The sequence below is a fragment of the Aegilops tauschii genome, chromosome 7 (assembly GCF_002575655.3).
Source record: "Aegilops tauschii subsp. strangulata cultivar AL8/78 chromosome 7, Aet v6.0, whole genome shotgun sequence".
NCBI classification, from domain to species: Eukaryota; Viridiplantae; Streptophyta; class Magnoliopsida; order Poales; family Poaceae; genus Aegilops; species Aegilops tauschii.
The window spans coordinates 592,563,931-592,584,088 of NC_053041.3; positions in this window are offsets into that span (position 1 = coordinate 592,563,931).

Below are 20,158 nucleotides of genomic sequence, written 5' to 3' on the forward strand. Positions count from 1 at the left end.
ACGGCCAAGTACCTCAGCAATGCCCTCACGGCAGAATCCTCAAAGCCCTCATGGCCAATTCCTCACGCTGCTCCTGCTCCTCCAAAGTCCTCAGCTGCTCCGACCAAATCCTCTGCACCTATGCATCTTGCCACGTGCCAAAGGACTACACGCATCTCTATTACCTCAGGAGCTTCTGCTAGTTCCTCAGCTGCACCAAATTCTTCAACTGGCCCCTCTCTGTTGAAGACAAAGGCCACTGCTGGATGAGGTTCTCGCCCGAGTCCTCACAAGAAGCAGGTCGCCTTCCAAGTTCTGTCTGATGAAGACGAAGCTGATATGAGGAACTTGCCGAAATCATCAGGGATAGGCAAGTCAGGGCCGCTAGAGCCAAGGGCACAAATGTGCCTCTGCTTTTGGATCCAAAGTTGATCCTCGACTATATTGATCTCTGGCACAAGGACCCAAACACTCCTATGCCTGATTTCAAGTTGACTCCTGGGCAAAGTCATATGCTGACTGCCTTCATACAAGAAGAAAAATGGAAATTTGAAAAGGCTAGGCAGATCAAGAAATCGCAGTACAAGAAGGAGTGTTTTCTGAAGAAACACGTTGTCTCTATGACAACTAAAGAACTTGTCAACACTTAATCTGAGATCAAGAAACTCAGTGATGAATTTGATGTATACCACGCTGACTGGCTTGGAGCCAAAGTCCGTTTTGTGAAGCTAACAGAAAAGTTCACTCCAAATGTTGTTGCTCCATTGCAACAAGAAATTCCTCAGGCTGAAGCATCTACTCAGCCGACTGAAGAGCATGCCAGCACCGCTGATGACATTCAGGCTGCTGAAGAAAATGTGAGTTCCAGGGCTGATGACTGCATTCCAGCCGTTAATGAAATTGCCAGGGCATCCACTAGTGGTGCGCCTGAAGAAAATGAAGAGGTCAGGGCAACTTCATCAGTTGTGCCTGAAGATAATCAACCACATTCCTCTGCTCCTCCTGCGCCTACCCCAACTCCGATCCTTCCATCTGCTTCAGATGTGAAGAAGACTAAGGCTGCAAAGCGTGTAGTAGTGAAGAAAAGGAAGGCATCAGCTTCATCAGATTCTTCAGCTCCGAAGAAGATGAAGTCTCTGACCAGCTCATTTGCAAACCCCATTGATGTTGTTCCTATCTCAACCATGCCATCAAAGGACATTGTTCCTTATGATGAAGAATATGTGATTCCTAGCGAATCCGATGAATAAAATCCTTCTGCTGCTTTGTCAGAGCAAATGGATGAAGAAATTGAAGTGGATGAAATCCCTTCAACACTAGTTGTCTCCTCGCCTATGCCTCAGTTTACTGCTGAAGAGGCCGGCATTGAAGAAATGGAAGATGAAGATGTGGACATTGGCTGTACCACACCTGTGCTAAATGATGACTTTTGGGAAAGTCAACACCCCAACTCTCCACTCTTCACACCATTGCAACAAATTCCTCAGTCCCCAGTAACTATAGTTCAAATGGGATCCGATGAACCACATGCCACACCGTCTGTCCATGAAGAAATTCCAGCCACTAGTGCTGAAGAAAATTTAAATGAAGAATTGAAGACCCAGGCTGTCACTGGAGTAGAAGCTGAAATTCCTCAGCCTGAAGAACCTGAGATTGCGATTCCTGAGGTGATAATGCAATTGACTGACACTCCTCAACCCAAGCCAAAGGATCCATTCTCAAAGAAGCAAAAATTCAAGGCTGATGATTTCTTCGGCAAGCACGTGTTCTTCACTTACTACAATCCCTACGATTCTGCTCGTCTTAGAAGGAAGCGCTTCTGGACCGCCAGCCAGGCCAACTTCTATTCCTCAGTGCTCTTCAACAAGGACAAAGTCTTCGACCACGAGCATATTCCTCATGTGGACATGGAATCACTGCCATGCTTCACACCTGTCCTCAGTGTGCTTCATGACACATGCCTCCTCAACTTTTGCGCAGACATAGTTGATTGGAATGAAGAACTCATTCTTCAATTCTACGCAACATTGCACATCATAGGAGATGCTGACGATGTGAACTCCTGGGTTTTGGACTGGATGGCCAAAAACACTCACTACAAAGCACCGGCCTCTGAATTACTTCACGCCCTGCCCATCAGTCCTCCACCTGAAGGAGCTCGTTGCATGTACCAAGAGCCTGAGCTTACTGATCACTATATGCAAGTGCTGATGAAGCCATTGAAACCTGGTCAAGCCTCAAGGACAAAATTCCTCGTGAAGGAATTGCAGTATGTACCAAGGACAGTCTATCACATTCTGACAAAGACTATGAGTCCAATCAAAGGCCACGACTCATCTGATGAGGAAATTGTTGGCATCATGAAGAATCTGGTTTTCAACATCATTCATGGCATTCCTGTCAATTATCACGATTTCTTCATGAGGACTCTGGCAAATGTTGCACTTTCTCCGTTTGAGCTGAAGCCTTATGCTCCCTGGATCATGAATTCCTCAGAACAAGGTCTTCACTCAACTACAAGGCTGCTTTTCAGAATCACCTCAGCTACTTGCCCCCAATTGAAGTCCTCAAGCGGACCTATTCCTCAGCTGACGAAAAGGGCAAGGCACCAGCTATTATAGATGAAGGCACTCGTCCATTGGATGGTCAGTTTCGCAAAGCTGCATCTTATTCCACCAATGATGACTCTGCCACTCATGACTCTGCTGCCCATGCCTCCAAGCCAAATCCTCAAGCCACTGCTCCTCGTGTGATGACTAACCGTGAGCTTCTGCTAAGTCTTCACCAGAAGGTGGATCGAAACCACAAATGGGTTAAGTGTCAGTTTGGTTCAATTCTTCACAACATGACTGCTACACATAATGCAGTGAAGAAAAACCATTACTACCTCCATGAAGTCTTCGATCGCACCTGGGCTATTCTGTCACATGTATATGGTGAAGAAGATCTGAAGAACATGGGTCTCAAGGAAGAGTTTGACTGGTCTGCACCTCCACCGAAGAAATACAAGAAGGTCAAGGTTCCTTCCTTGGTGGCCAGCTCCTATTCTTCAGCACGCGACACCGATGAGCATGAAGACTTGGAGGACACTGCGGCAGGCCCTACATCAACAAACGACCCCACCAACACTGGCGCTCCTTCATCAACTTGATATTCTTCAGGGGCGTTAGTCCTCATTTTCAATCCTTTTGGTCATTCGATGACAAAGTGGGAGAAATTTGAGTTAGTCTTCAAGCGGGTCTATCATATATGGGCATTTTTTTGCTAAGTTACAACTCTCGTTCTTCTGAAACTTTGCTGGATCGAGTTGTAAACTTAAACTCTATGGTGGCCTGATACTTTTGCTGTGATTTTCTGCATGCTTATTCCTCGCTAACTTAATGCACGCATGCTGAATTACATCAGTCACCGTATTTCTTCATGCATTTCAAATTCTTCATATATTATGTCAAATGCATGTATGAATTACAAGATATAGGGGGAGATCTCCATGATTCTACTCTTCAAGTGTGCATTGCTTCAAAAGCAAATTCCTCACTATGCACATCTTCAGGGGGAGTTCTTCTATATCTTGCAATCAAATTCCTCAATTTAAGTATTTACACTTCATATGTTTATCCCCGTTGAAAACATAACCTATATTGTCATCAATCACCAAAAAGGCGGAGATTGTAAGTGCATTTAGTGCCCCTTAGTGATTTTGGTGTATTGAAGACTTATAGGTTAAGGGACTAATGTGTTTATGAGTGTACACAGGTCTATAAGTCTATCAGGAGTTTGATATTTCCAGAGAAAGTCGACCCCTAAAAATGAAGTTCTTCGACTGAAGACTTTGGATTTCTGAAGACTTTCAAAGTGAAGAAATTGGTGTGACCTTGAAGACTTGGTATTCAATCGAGGAACATGAAGCGTGAAGACTTTTGTTTTCGTAGTTTCATTTTCTATTTCTTGAGTCATAGGAAACAACGTACTGTTAAAGGGGGTCGAGGAAATACTAAGGAAAAATTTCCATGTGATGCTCAACTCAAAATCCTACACCTACCAATTCCTTCGAATGAAGCCATTGGAAATCTCATACAGTCCAGTCATATTCTTCAGTGACAGAGACGAAGTTCTTCTGGTCTCTGAGGAATTTGTTCTGACTAAGGAGTTAGGAATTCGCCAGTGCGGATTGCCTACAAAGTGAGGAACATGATAGCCCTGAGGAATTTGATACTCAAATTTCCGACCGTTGCTGTGCTATGCGCCAGCTGTCCCAAAATATCTACCCACCTAACGGTCATATCATTGAAGGGCATTTATGTCTTATCATGTCGGGCTGCTCCCTAGGCTATAAATAGCCGCCCCCTACAACCACTAGCTGGTTGGGTGCTCCGAGAGAAACTGACACTTTGTCAGGACCCCGATTCTAAGTCACACCGATCTAGCATGTAACACATCATATCCCTTTGCGGCCTCACGCACGGTATTCCCATGGGTGCCACCTTAACTGGCCCGGGACCGTTTGTGCCTTTTGGCTCACGTATATGATAGTGTCGCTAGCATCCATATGACAGAGAACCCGGGCCGACATGACTAGTCATGAAGCCAAAGTGGCACTAACTTACGGGGACAGGCATACATGAATCAACGTCGAGCATGTCGGTCAGCAGCATGCGAATCCGGGCTGTAGCACTGGGCTAACAGGACTCCGGGAACCCGGGCTATAGCAGGCTAGGCAGGACTCCGGATGTCACCGCATGACATTTCCCCGAAGGGACAGACACAGGAACGAAGTGAATCACATGACGGCCAGTCAAGTGTTCCGAAGCTGTAGTGCTGGGCTAGCAGGACTCCGGTGAACCGGGCTGTAGCGGACTACTATGGCTCATGGAAGCACAAGACTACATTTCCCCATAAGAGAGGCTACCAAGGATACACTACTAGGTTGTCGGATCCCACACATACCAAGCATTTCAATCATACACACAATATGCTCGATATGTGTAAATACAACATGGCATCACAACATAACTCTATGACACAAGGTATTTATTCATTAGGCTCCGAGGAGCGAGATATTACAAACATGGGTCTCATGACCCAACATTCAGAGCATACAAGTCAAAGCACATGCGGAAGCTTAACATGTTTGAGTACAGACATCTACAAATGAAAAAAGCTGAGAAGCCTGACTATCTACCAGATCCTGCCGAGGGCACAAGATCGTAGCTGAGGTAACAAGCTAAACGTCGAAGTCCACGCGGAACTACTAGCGAGACTGACGTCTCTATGCAAAAACATAAAATAGGCAAACGTGAGTACAAATGTACCCAGCAAGACTTACATCAGAACTAACTACATATGCATCGGTATCAACAAAGGGGGTAGGGTAGTTTAACTCCAGCAAGCCAGCTTTGACCCAGTGGCTAACCTGAACTACGACTGCAAGCAACTCTTTTGAGGTGGCGCACACGAGTCCACATATTCACCATATCAATACACCACTATGGATCCGCTCCCGTCTCCCTACGAGAAGGCCATCCATAGCACTCACGCTTATCTTGCGAGTTTTAGAGTACCACTTTCACTTGTCTATGAACTGTTATAGGCAACCCAGAAGTCCTTTACCGTGGACGCGGCTATTCGAATAGATCATTTATAACCCTGCAGGGGTGTACTTCTTCACACATGTTTCCACCACTTAGCGTCTACACACGACATGTGCTCGGTAGACTTCAAGCGAAAGCCGACGTGGGTGTAGACCACGACCTACCTAAACACTCAAGTCTCTAGTCTAGGTTTATTGCCTATCCAGGTTCCATCTGCAGGGAGTCCGGCCGAGGTTTCCACATACGGCCCCAAACGATGTGTGCAGGGTTCCCGGGACACCAAACGGGCGCCCGGTACACCATGCCACGTGCCTACTGCATCACAGCCCACCTCTCGGGTCAGCGCTGCGCATGGCCTCCAGCATACTACAAACACCAGAAACTACTTGCAACTCCTGGACAGAGGACTAGGGTGGTTAAGAAGTCGAGCGGGGTCATATTTCAGGGCCCAACGTGTGGTAGTAGCTGTTTCATGGATCACAAACACAGAACTCAGTTCCTGAGGACGGCTTCAATGAGACAACCCACCATGTACTCCTACATGGCCTCTCACCGCTACCTTTACCAAATCGTGTTCACACACTTAGCTCACACAGTAGGACATGTTCATCACCATTCCAATTCATTCCCGATGAATCAGACCTGAGTCAACTCTAAGCAGTAGCAGGCATGACAAACAAGCATGAATGAGTAGGCACATCAGGGCTCAAACAACTCCTACTCATGCTAGTGGGTTTCATCTATTTACTGTGGCAATGACAGGTCATGCAGAGGAAAAGGGGATCAGCTACCGCAGCATGTAACAGTTGTATCTATGTTGTCCCAATGTAGTAAAAGAGAGCAGGAGCAAGAGACTGGGATTGTATCAGAATGAACAAGGGGGTTTTGCTTGCCTGGCACTTCTGAAGAAAGCATTGAGTCTTCATTAGTGTCAACGATCACAGCGTCGGAACAACGTCTACCGAGGGGGAACAAATACCAGTAACAGAGAAGGAAAACACAATCAATGCAATGCACAATATGACGCATGATCATGACATGTCAATATGCTGTGTTTTGAGCTAATGCAACTAGCAACATGTTAAATGGAGTTGGTTTGAACCCTAGGTTCAAATTCAAACTCCATATGTGAGGGTTTAAATGCCATTTATATGATTTGGCCTAAGCAGCAGCCATAAGTTGTTCTAACATGCATGAAAATGGTACAGATGGATCGATTGGATTTTTCTGATCATTTTTAATATATAAATAATTTCATTTGGAGTGACGGTTTAGTTTCTATGAATTTTAGAAGTTTTGGATACTTTCTTTAATAAATAAATCATTTCTGATTTATTTAAAATCCCGGAAAACATTTACTGCATAAGCATGACGTCGGTGTGACATCAGCAAGTCAATAGAGGTGGTCCAGGTCAAAAAAGACAACTGGGACCCGGATGTTAGTGTAACAGGGCAGGGATAGAGGCTGACCAGTGGGTCCGGGTCAACGTACACGTCAGCATAGTCAAAGCTGACGCGTGGGCCCGCTGCAATTAGATTAACCTTAATCTATTTTTGTTACCCGATTAGTTAGGCAGTGGGGCCCGGCTGTCATTGACTCAGGTGGTAGTTAGTGGGGTGATTAACCCCTAACAGTCGGGTTAGGTCGGCGGTTAGTCGCCGGCGACGTCCAGAGACGGCGGCGTTGCTCGGGTTTTGCCCTCCGGCGACCAAATGGGCGGCGGAGGGGCTCTACGTGGAGCTGCGACTCGTCCGCGTCCAACGGTGCGGTTAGCTCAAGCTGGGGTCAACCAGAACGATGGCGGGGAGCACATCCGCGGCGGCGCCCGCACGGGGTTGGCCGGGGCGGCGTTGTGGTGTGCGGGAAGAAGAGTTGGTGGAAGTTATCGGCTCCTGGGAGCGTGATGAGCATGACGACGGCCTCAGACGCGAGCTACATCAGCTGTGGCCGTGGCGGTGCCATGGCCGGCGGTGAGGAGCGCTCGGCATGGTGGGACGGCGGCGATGTGACGCCCGGATAATCAAGCTACAGTAAAACTCTGCTAATGATGCCACGTCACCTCCGTTACTGTTTCTAATCCTTCGTTAGTTCAAAACCGATTCAAAAATCAATTCAAAATATAGCAAACAATAAAACTTTTCAAATGTCAAAACTAAAATGTTCTAAAAGTGACAAGTAAATCATAAGTAATTATGGTGGAGAAACACATTTTTATAAAATACCTAAATAATTTTAAATGAAATAAAACAGAAAAGAAAATAAATAAATAAAAAGAAAATACAATAGAAAACAGAACAGACAAAGAAAAAGAAAAAAAGAGAAGGCCCTCCCCCCCACTGGAACCCTGGCCCAACTGGGCCGACCCCCGGCCCAGCCGCCCTAGCCCATCTCCCACTCGCCCTCCCCCCTCCCTGTTCCCCCGACCGGGGTCGGAACAGGGGCCGGTCCCCGCCGCACCACCTCGCCGGCGACGGGGGGGATAAGGACGCCAGCTCCCCGCGCCTCCTCGGGCCCCTCTCCCACTCACCCCCGCTCACCTCTCGGCCTCTGCGCCTCTCTCTTCCCCCCCCCCAGATCCACGCCGCTCCTCCCTTCCCCACGCCCGACGCGGCCGCCGCCGTTCACCGTCGTTCCCACGGCCACCGTGCCCGCCTCGCCGCCCCACGGTGTCTCCAAGGACCGCCGTCGCCCGCTGCATCGTCTGGTGCAGCCCGTTGGAGACCGGAGCCCCTGCAACGACCTCCCCGAGCTCTTCTTCCCCGCACGGCCGCCATCGATCGCCGCCCCGTTTCGCCTCCGACAAGCCTCCCCGAGCACGCTGCCGTCCCCCTACAGCCTCGCCGTGAGCTTCTCCCCCCTCCTCCCCTGTCCTTTCGCTCTCGCGCGCCCCTAGCTGCTTCCCCACGCGCGCCCGAACGCCGCGCCGCGGAGCTCGTCGCCGGCGGGTCTCCGGTGACCTTTTGGTCACGGGCTCAAGCCCGCTGCACTCCCCACAGCGCGTAGATGCCCCCCAGCCCCTCCGCTTGCTCGATAGCCCGCCTTAGCCTCGTTTCCGTCGGGCACCCGTGCGCGCCGCCGCCTCCGCCGCTCGTCGGCGCCAATTCCGGCCAAGTCCGGCGAAGCCCCGGCCACCACTGGATGCGGCGCTGCGAGCTCCTTCGAATGGGCCTAGCCCCGCTCCTCCCCGAGCCCCGTAGCGCAATTTCGGCCAACTCCGGCGAGGGGCCGCCGCTGTTTTGGTCACCGGAGTCGCTCCGGCGCCGGCCGCCGACGTGGCTGGCCTGGGGCCACCCCAGTGCCACTGCCAGTGGGCCCCGTGGGCCCCGTTGACTGGGTCAACCCAGTCAACGTGCTGACTGGGCAGGCCCATCCACTGACATGCGGGCCCCGCCGCAAAATTAAAAAAAGAGAAAAGAAAAATGTTTTTATAATTAAAACTAATTAATTAATCTAATCACTCACTGACAGGTGGGCCCAGTAGCTAATTAACTAAAAATTAATTAGTTTAATCTTCTGTTAGCCCACTGTCTATGACAGGTGGGGCCCACTGGTCAGTTTGACCTGGTCAGCCGCTCTGTTGACCTGCTGACGTCAGCATTGCCTCATGCTGACGTCATAATTCATTTTTGCTTAATTCAAATAATTCCAGGAATTCAAATAAACTTTGAAAATTCATATCTTTTAAACCGTAACTCGGATGAAAATGTTTTCTATATGAAAGTTGCTCAGAACGACGAGACGAATCCGAATACGAAGTCCGTTCATCCACCACACCTCCCTAACCTATCGAACTAGCAACTTTCCCCCTCCGGTCCATCTGTCCGAAAACGCGAAACATCGGGAATACTTCCCGGATGTTCCCCCCCTTCGAGGGTACCACCTACTGTCGCGTTAGGGCACCCCTAGCACCGCTCATTGTCATGTCACGCATCGTCATGCTTATGTTTGCATTGTATTTACTGTTTCTTCCCCCTCTTCTCTCCGGTAGACTACGAGACCGACACTGCTGCCGGCCAGTTCGACTACGGAGTTGACGACCCCTCCTACTTGCCAGAGCAACCAGGCAAGCCCCCCCTTGATCACCAGATGTCGCCTATTCTTCTCTATACTGCTTGCATTAGAGTAGTGTAGCATGTTACTGCTTTCCGTTAATCCTATCCTGATGCATAGCCTGTCATTGTTGCTACAGTTGTTACCCTTACCTGCTATCCTACTGCTTAGTATAGGATGCTAGTGTTCCATCAGTGGCCCTACACTCTTGTCCGTCTGCCATGCTATACTACTGGGCCGTGATCACTTTGGGAGGTGATCACGGGTATATACTATATACATTTATACATGACACATGTGGTGACTAAAGTCGGGTCGGCTCGAGGAGTACCCGCAAGTGATTCTGATGAGGGGGCTGAAAGGACAGGTGGCTCCACCACGGTAGAGGTGGGCCTGGGTTCCTGACGGCCCCCGACTGTTACTTTATGGCGGAGCGACAGGGCAGGTTGAGACCACCTAGGAGAGAGGTGGGCCTGGCCCTGGTCGGCGTTCGCGGATACATAACACGCTTAACGAGTTCTTGGTATTTGATCTGAGCCTGGCCTTTTGGTCTATACGCACTAACCATCTACGCGGGAGTAGTTATGGGTATCCCGGCGTCGTGGTATCAGCTGAAGCCTTCTTGACGTCAGCGACTGAGTGGCGCGCGCCGGATTGGACTGGAACGCCACTAGGCTAGGTCTGCTTCCGGCCGCGTACGCAACGTGCAGGTGTGCATAGGGCGATGGGCCCAGACCCCTGCGCGCTTAGGATTAGACCGGCGTGCTGACCGCTCTGTTGTGCTTAGGTGGGGCTGCGACGCGTTGATCTTACGAGGCCGGGCATGACCCAGAAAAGTGTGTCCGGCCAAATGGGATCGAGCGTGTTGGGTTATGTGGTGCACCCCTGCAGGGAAGTTTATCTATTCGAATAGCCGTGTCCCTCGGTAAAAGGACGACCCGGAGTTGTACCTTGACCTTATGACAACTAGAACTGGATACTGAATAAAATACACCCTTCCAAGTGCCAGATACAACCCGGTGATCGCTCTCTAACAGGGCGACGAGGAGGGGATCGCCGGGTAGGATTATGCTATGCGATACTACTTGGAGAACTTCAATCTACTCTCTTCTACATGCTGCAAGATGGAGATGGCCAGAAGCGTAGTCTTCGACAGGACTAGCTATCCCCCTTTTATTCTGGCATTCTGCAGTTCAGTCCACTGATATGCCCCTTTACACATATACCCATGCATATGTAGTGTAGCTCCTTGCTTGCGAGTACTTTGGATGAGTACTCACGGTTGCTTCTCTCCCTCTTTTCCCCTTTTCTTTTCTATCTGGTTGTCACAACCAGATGCTGGAGCCCAGGAGCTAGACGCCACCGTCAACGACGACACCTATGACGCTGGAGGTGCCATCTACTACGTGCAGGCCGCTGACGACGACCAGGAGTAGTTAGGAGGATCCCAGGCAGGAGGCCTGCGCCTCGTTCGATCTGTATCCCAGTTTGTGCTAGCCTTCTTAAGGCAAACTTGTTTAACTTATGTCTGTACTCAGATATTGTTGCTTCCGCTGACTCGTCTGTGATCGAGCACTTGTATTCGAGCCCTCGAGGCCCCTGGCTTGTATTATGATGCTTGTATGACTTATTTATGTTGTAGAGTTGTGTTGTGATATCTTCCCGTGAGTCCCTGACCTTGATCGTACACATTTGCGTGCATGATTAGTGTACGGTCAAATCGGGGGCATCACAAGTTGGTATCAGAGCCGACTGCCTGTAGGAATCCCCCTTTCCAACTCCTTGGCCGAAGTCGAGTCTAGACATTGCAAAAACTTTTACTAACATGGCTGTGTGTCTTACGGGCCCACGTCGCCATTGGGTGGTATTAGGATCTTTTACTCCTTGTCTATACTCTGGGACTCTGATCTCTCTTCTATTCGGGTTAAGTGAATTTTACTAAATCTAACATTAGGATCTCATTATCACTTTCACCCGGAGAGCCCTTTATTACTGATGATCGTCTGCTGCACGTGAAGACCCTGAAGATACTCTCCGCTGATAACCCGAGAACTTGTGTTCATTGCTTTTAGAATTCCCTTTCATCGATGAACTCCTATGGATAGCCACGTATACTCGCAATTCATACAATGTTTCCCAGTTGATCTTGTTACTACAAGATACCCCGTAATGCTCTCTGTTGTTCCAAGAATCCTTTGAGCTTACTGCTATGCTGTTCTTTGACACCTGAATACCCCTACGGATAATTCTCGCACTTACCGAGTATCCGCTCATCCCCAGTTGAATTCAAGAATATCACAAAAGTGTTCAGAATACCATTCGATCTTCCGAAAATCCTCAGGAGCCTATTGCTCTTGAAATTCTTGCTTACTAGCATTATGATTAATCCCATAAGTCTCGAAATCTTATTGGCACCCTTTGTCATTATCTTTTTGAGTCCATTGATTCAATATGTTGCGAATGCTCGCAATCCTCAATCAGATCCTAGAATTCATCCTTCCGGCTCAGACATCATTTTTAACATGAGCTGGTATCGACCAATCGAATTGCCATCGATTGTACCCCTAAGGCTATTCAACTTATCCATCCTTAATCAGAGCGTTTGCTTCCGATCCCTTGATTTGGAAATCATAATTCCTTTGCATTTGAACTTTGAGTTAGTCAGTTGTTTCTATAATCAGATATCCTTGCATTCTTCTTCCTCTGATTGAGTACCGATGCTCACATCAGATCCCTTGTGGACCATCGGTTCCTTTGTTGGATTTTATCCGACAGTGTCCTTCATATTGAATAACCTTGTGAGCCTTTCCATGGGTATATAATGCATTTGGTAAATTGTATCATCTGTTTTTGAACAATGCTCTTCTTTCGAGCTTGTAATATTTACTCCGAAGTTTGTGGTATATGTTCCTAAGATGCCTTGATGGGTTGAACCTATGCCTTTCATAATATGTGTGAACTCGAAAATTTTCACGAGTCATACTCTTCTGGTATTTTGCCAGATAAAATTTCAACACTACAACTTCTTTGAAAAATGAGAAGTGAATGAAAGGTTATGCATTGGAGAAGTGGGAGTCGACCTTGAACTTTGCGTTCATGCCCATGGACACGATGTAGATCTTATCATTAAAGCTTCTCTTAAATTAATTATTCCCTTGGTATAAGTTCGTCTTATATATGGGATCTGACATTTTGCAATCGTGGTTCCAACCATGTTCTCTTTTAAATACCATTTCTCGTGCAATTTTAAGCACTTGTCTTCTGCAGAGCAATACCCCAGTCCAACCTCTACTTTGGTTTGTCGTCGAGTATTACCCCCCTGGTATCTCGAGATTATCACGGAACTGCATAACTTATTATGAGTTCTCCATCAAGTATTACATTCTCATTTATTCCAATTTTTCACGGGCTCCGAGTTATTAAACACTCAAGGACATCAATAAATGAATCGAATCCGCACTACGGTTCAACAACTTTTGGTAATGTTCCTTACCTACGAGTTTGTACCCGATCGCGTCATTCCTAGCCTGTTTGGCTATATCATTATCTTGATGATTTTAACTGTGCTACCTGGTCCTTATTCCCGGAGCACCCCTTTCGACGATGAGCTAAGCTTACGTCGATTTTCCTCGTCATATCGTTTCACCTCGAACAACAAACTTGCCCCGAGTTTGTGTAGTATCCGTGGCTCCAATAATCTTTTGTTGCATCAGTCCTTTTGCTTGATGTAGTCGCTGATCCATTGCTTCTTCGTGGATCCCCTCGACAACGAAATGTCGTGATCACCATCAACATTCTGAGCTCTTCCAAGATATCTATCGAATTCTGGATGAGAAATACCATCCTTGCCCTTGATGATTTGTTTTATCATCCACCATTTTATTGCCTTCCATTCAACACAAACTTGTGCGTGTTTTGTGTTGTACCTTGATTTCCCTGCTATCTAGCTTATGATATGTTCTACCCTGGAGTATTACCAAATTTTACGTCAAGTATGTCGTAAGAATTTCACCACCTCGTATGACATCTCGGTACAGTGATACTTCTCCCCATCACCATTCTTTCTTGGTCCCCGTGTTGTTTCTAAAAGGAATACCGACCAATGATCTGTGATGTGTAAATTCTAAACTTCTAGCAACCCTATTGCTTTGAAGTTATTGGTCTATAGCTTCATTCTACGTCTATAGCTTAATGAATCATCATTCGAACATTGATTGTGCTACCTAGCCCATATTTCGGGTGCACATTTCAACCAATGTTTAACTGTGTATGTTTTCCTCGAGCATACATCATTAAGTCATTCGATCTAGTTAATGTTATCTCCTTGTTCACATAGTGGTGGAAATCCATCTTTTGGAAATCTCAATGGATTGCCGCTGAGTCAAGAAGTCACCTCCTCACCTCTCCTTGATTTAATTATGAACCCTTGTTCGGAACTCGCTTCCATAGTTCATCTCCCGAGAATCTTCGATGTCGTTTCGACAATTTGTGTTGCACCTTTTCTTCTCAGGCCTCCTAAGTCTGAGTTATCCTGACACCAATCAGATCTGAATCTCGGTCAGATATGATGGTTGGAACATATTTCCAAGAGTTATAACATTGGCCTATTTATGACCCGGTAAGGTGATGATACCCAGCACACCTGGCGGGAGGCCCTATTGTTATAAGTTTTTCCTTTTAGCAAGGTTAGCTGTTCTTCCATGAGGAAATTGTAAGACTTATTCTATAAGTTGTTCCTGATGGATCCTTTTTGTTTCCAAAGTCTGATCTTCCCCTGTTGACCATGTCAATGCTATCTCGAAGCATGTATATGGTACTCCGATTTTAAAACAGGAACATTTGAAGCCCAATGCTAAATGTTTCCTGCTCAATTATCCAAACACCGTTGTATGGGTAATGTCATGAAATTTCTCTCCCCTACCTAAAGAGTTTTCTACATTATATCCTGTCATGAATATCATGCTCAGCTTGTCCTTGGGAAGGATATAACCTTGAAATATGTGTTTAAACACATTTTCCTTTCCATTCTTCTGTTTAATCTAATAATCATATTTTCCTTTCCATTGTTTGGTTTAACCTTTCTGGTGATCTATATGATCTAAGCAGTAATATTCTCCTGCTTATGTAAACACCTCGGTGTACAACTCTGTCAGTAAGACCCTATTATTATTGTTGGTGACATTTCGGTAACCACCGATGGACGAGAACTTTGCCTAATTGTCCGACTCGTTTCGACGAGCAGGAAAATGGTTCTCTTCGTCCCTCACCCTTGGTACCGACGATGTTGCTGACATATAACTGACAGGCTACCCTCTGACATGCCTTGCTATCATGATCGTGCAAGATGTCACCGCCCTTCCTACTTTTAACCCACATGGTGGGCCCATAACCCACAGTTCCACAGGATCGAAAACTGACTCTCCTGTACACCGTGATGTCAGAGTTATTCCTCGCTCTTGACTTTGTATGTAATTCACGGGCCACCTGCCTAGTGATCTATACTCGTATTAGATGCAATGCTTATTCACATTGCTCTAAACCCCTTCAACACTTTGTTTCAGGCAACGAACGATTGCCTATGCGCTTGAAAACTTCTATTTTTGTACCTTCTTACTTTGCTCTCGATAATTTCTTAAGTTGCAATTCGAGAGATACTTACCGCCACCTTCCCCGATGATATTGACCAGATAGTAAACCCTGCAGAAGTCCGTTCTTCCAGAATACCCCCTTCCTCTGTCGTAAGTACGATGGAGTTCCCGAAGAAAGGACGACAACTTTATCATGATGACCTGAAACAGCAGAATGAAGACATCAATGTATTGGACCAGCCTCTTCGAGAAGAGCAAGCCAGGATGAGAAGACCCGCTAGATTCGTTACCAAACCTTCCCCCCTTACTCCCCTCTTAAATCTCGGGACGAGATTTCTTTTAGTGGAGGAGAATTGTGACGCCCGGATAATCAAGCTACAGTAAAACTCTGCTAATGATGCCACGTCACCTCCGTTACTGTTTCTAATCCTTCGTTAGTTCAAAACCGATTCAAAAATCAATTCAAAATATAGCAAACAATAAAACTTTTCAAATGTCAAAACTAAAATGTTCTAAAAGTGACAAGTAAATCGTAAGTAATTATGGTGGAGAAACACATTTTTATAAAATACCTAAATACTTTTAAAATCAATAAAACAGAAAAGAAAATAAATAAATAAAAAGAAAATACAACAGACAAAGAAAAAGAAAAAAAGAGAAGGCCCTCCCCCCACTGGACCCCTGGCCCAACTGGGCCGACCCCCAGCCCAGCCGGCCTAGCCCATCTCCCACTCGCCCTCCCCCCTCCCTGTTCCCCCGACCGGGGTCGGAACAGGGGCCGGTCCCCGCCGCACCACCTCGCCGGCGACGGGGGGGATAAGGACGCCAGCTCCCCCCGCCTCCTCGGGCCCCTCTCCCACTCACCCCCGCTCACCTCTCGGCCTCTATGCCTCTCTCTTCCCCCCCCCCAGATCCACGCCGCTCCTCCCTTCCCCACGCCCGACGCGGCCGCCGCCGTTCACCGTCGTTCCCACGGCCACCGTACCCGCCTCGCCGCCCCACGGTGTCTCCAAGGACCGCCGTCGCCCGCTGCATCGTCTGGTGCAGCCCCGGCCACCACTGGATGCGGCGCTGCGAGCTCCTTCGAATGGGCCTAGCCTCGCTCCTCCCCGAGCCCCGTAGCGCAATTCCGGCCAACTCCGGCGAGGGGCCGCCGCTGTTTTGGTCGCCGGAGTCGCTCCGCCGCCGGCCGCCGACGTGGCTGGCCTAGGGCCACCCCAGTGCCACTGCCAGTGGGCCCCGTGGGCCCCGTTGACTGGGTCAACCCAGTCAACGTGCTGACTGGGCAGGCCCAGCCACTGACATGCGGGCCCCGCCGCAAAATTAAAAAAAAAGAGAAAAGAAAAATGTTTTGATAATTAAAACTAATTAATTAATCTAATCACTCACTGACAGGTGGGCCCAGTAGCTAATTAACTAAAAATTAATTAGTTTAATCTTCTGTTAGCCCACTGTCTATGATAGGTGGGGCCCACTGGTCAGTTTGACATGGTCAGCCGCTCTGTTGACCTGCTGACGTCAGCATTGCATCATGCTGACGTCATAATTCATTTTTGCTTAATTCAAATAATTCCAGGAATTCAAATAAACTTTGAAAATTCATATCTTTTAAACCGTAACTCGGATGAAAATGTTTTCTATATGAAAGTTGCTCAGAACGACGAGACGAATCCGAATACGCAGTCCGTTCGTCCACCACACCTCCCTAACCTATCGAACTAGCAACTTCCCCCTCCGGTCCGTCTGTGCGAAAACGCGAAACATCGGGAATACTTCCCGGATGTTCCCCCCCCTTCGCCGGTACCACCTACTGTCGCATTAGGGCACCCCTAGCACCGCTCATTGTCATGTCACGCATCGTCATGCTTATGTTTGCATTGTATTTACTGTTTCTTCCCCCTCTTCTCTCCGGTAGACTACGAGACCGACACTGCTGCTGCCCAGTTCGACTACGGAGTTGACGACCCCTCCTACTTGCCAGAGCAACCAGGCAAGCCCCCCCCTTGATCACCAGATATCGCCTATTCTTCTCTATACTGCTTGCATTACAGTAGTGTAGCATGTTACTGCTTTCCGTTAATCCTATCCTGATGCATAGCCTGTCATTGTTGCTACAGTTGTTACCCTTACCTGCTATCCTACTGCTTAGTATAGGATGCTAGTGTTCCATCAGTGGCCCTACACTCTTGTCCGTCTGCCATGCTATACTACTGGGCCGTGATCACTTTGGGAGGTGATCACGCGTATATACTATATACATTTATACATGACACATGTGGTGACTAGAGTCGGGTCGGCTCGAGGAGTACCCGCAAGTGATTCTGATGAGGGGGCTGAAAGGACAGGTGGCTCCACCCCGGTAGAGGTGGGCCTGGGTTCCTGACGGCCCCCGACTGTTACTTTATGGCGGAGCGACAGGGCAGGTTGAGACCACCTAGGAGAGAGGTGGGCCTGGCCCTGGTCGGCGTTCGCCGATACATAACACCCTTAACGAGTTCTTGGTATTTGATCTGAGTCTGGCCATTTGGTCTATACGCACTAACCATCTACGCGGGAGTAGTTATGGGTATCCCGGCGTCGTGGTATCAGCCGAAGCCTTCTTGACGTCAGCGACTGAGTGGAGCGCAACGGATTGGACTGGAACGCCACTAGGCTAGGTCTGCTTCCGGTCGCGTACGCAACGTGCAGGTGTGCATAGGGCGATGGGCCCAGACCCCTGCGCGCTTAGGATTAGACCGGCGTGCTGACCGCTCTGTTGTGCTTAGGTGGGGCTGCGACGCGTTGATCTTACGAGGCCGGGCATGACCTAGAAAAGTGTGTCCGGCCAAATGGGATCGAGCGTGTTGGGTTATGTGGTGCACCCCTGTAGGGAAGTTTATCTATTCGAATAGCCGTGTCCCTCGGTAAAAGGACGACCCGGAGTTGTACCTTGACCTTATGACAACTAGAACTGGATACTGAATAAAATACACCCTTCCAAGTGCCAGATACAACCCGGTGATCGCTCTCTAACAGGGCGACGAGGAGGGGATCGCCGGGTAGGATTATGCTATGCGATACTACTTGGAGAACTTCAATCTACTCTCTTCTACATGCTGCAAGATGGAGATGGCCAGAAGCGTAGTCTTCGACAGGACTAGCTATCCCCCTTTTATTCTGGCATTCTGCAGTTCAGTCCACTGATATGCCCCTTTACACATATACCCATGCATATGTAGTGTAGCTCCTTGCTTGCGAGTACTTTGGATGAGTACTCACGGTTGCTTCTCTCCCTCTTTTCCCCTTTTCTTTTCTATCTGGTTGTCACAACCAGATGCTGGAGCCCAGGAGCCAGACGCCACCGTCGACGACGACACCTACGACGCTGGAGGTGCCTACTACTACGTGCAGGCCGCTGACGACGACCAGGAGTAGTTAGGAGGATCCCAGGCAGGAGGCCTGCGCCTCGTTCGATCTGTATCCCAGTTTGTGCTAGCCTTCTTAAGGCAAACTTGTTTAACTTATGTCTGTACTCAGATATTGTTGCTTCCGCTGACTCGTCTGTGATCGAGCACTTGTATTCGAGCCCTCGAGGCCCCTGGCTTGTATTATGATGCTTGTATGACTTATTTATGTTGTAGAGTTGTGTTGTGATATCCTCCCGTGAGTCCCTGACCTTGATCGTACACATTTGCGTGCATGATTAGTGTACGGTCAAATCGGGGGCGTCACAGGCAAGAGGACAGGAACGGAGGGTGCGAGCAAGGGGAAAGAATCAGGAGCTCACAGGGAGTCGTACGACGGTCTCAGCGGGCTCGGGGACGGGCTGGAGACGAGGTGCGGTCGCCGACGATCTCGGATGCCCAAGGTAGAAGACGACCATGGTGAAGGCGTTCGGAGGCGTCTGGTGCTGCGTGGCTCAGCGAAGAGGTCTAGGGCGATGAGGCGGAGCTCTTGAGCCAGTCAGGGAAACGAGGGGGGGGGGGGGCGGTGGCCGCGGTGGTGCACGTCGGCGGCGGCGGGTGCATTCGGCTGGTGCGAGGGAGAGAGCCAAAGGAGGGGAGGAGCTGCGGGTGAGAGAGAGAGGTCAGGGGGGCATGTCACGTCTCCAGGGGGACGGGGAAGCGACGGGAAGCAAGAGGTGGCGGGGGCGCGTGGCCGCGCGCAAGGGGCACACACCCGGCGTCCTTCTCTCCCAAGGAAGGGGACGACTGGCACGGCTAGATGGACTGGGCCGTACTGGGCCGGACCAGTGGGCGCCGGTCAGTTCTCGCCCTCTCTTTTTATTTTCTGTTTTCTAATTCTTTCTGCAGGTTTGTGGCTTTTCTAAAAATACCCAGGGACTTTCAAAAATCACCAAACTGCTCATGCTCACTATATGGAACATATCCAACATGGAACATTTCAGTTTGGGATTATTTGGACATTTAAAATATTTACTAGCATTTAAATGCCCAAATGCAAGTTACATATGATTTAGTTCAATGACATTATGATGACCTAGAAAATTGTGAACCAATTTTGTCAGAGGTTCTAACCCAAGACAAAAATGATGGACATTTAGAAGGGCATTTCAGGTTCATTGAAAATGATTTTAGTAAACCCTAGTTGTTTCAGGGGGGTGCTGGGGGTTCTGTCATCCCCATTTCAAGTTTCTGAGATATTTAAACATGATGCACACATGAAGGGCTAGCCTAGTGCATACCAGAACTAGGGATGTGACAACTCACCCCCACTAAACAAGAATCTCGTCCCGAGATTCAAGTCGTGAGGTAAGAAGACAGAGGGACACAAGCTAACACCATCTTCACGATCCAGATGTCATTCTCGAGGATGTTGATTCATTGCATCACCTTGATCTCGACGTCTTGTTTTGAGAACTACATCCAACATGACAACGAGTAGAAAGGGAGAATTTTAGAAGAATCGATCTTCTTGAGGTTCGAGCAACTTAGGATCACCTTAATGAT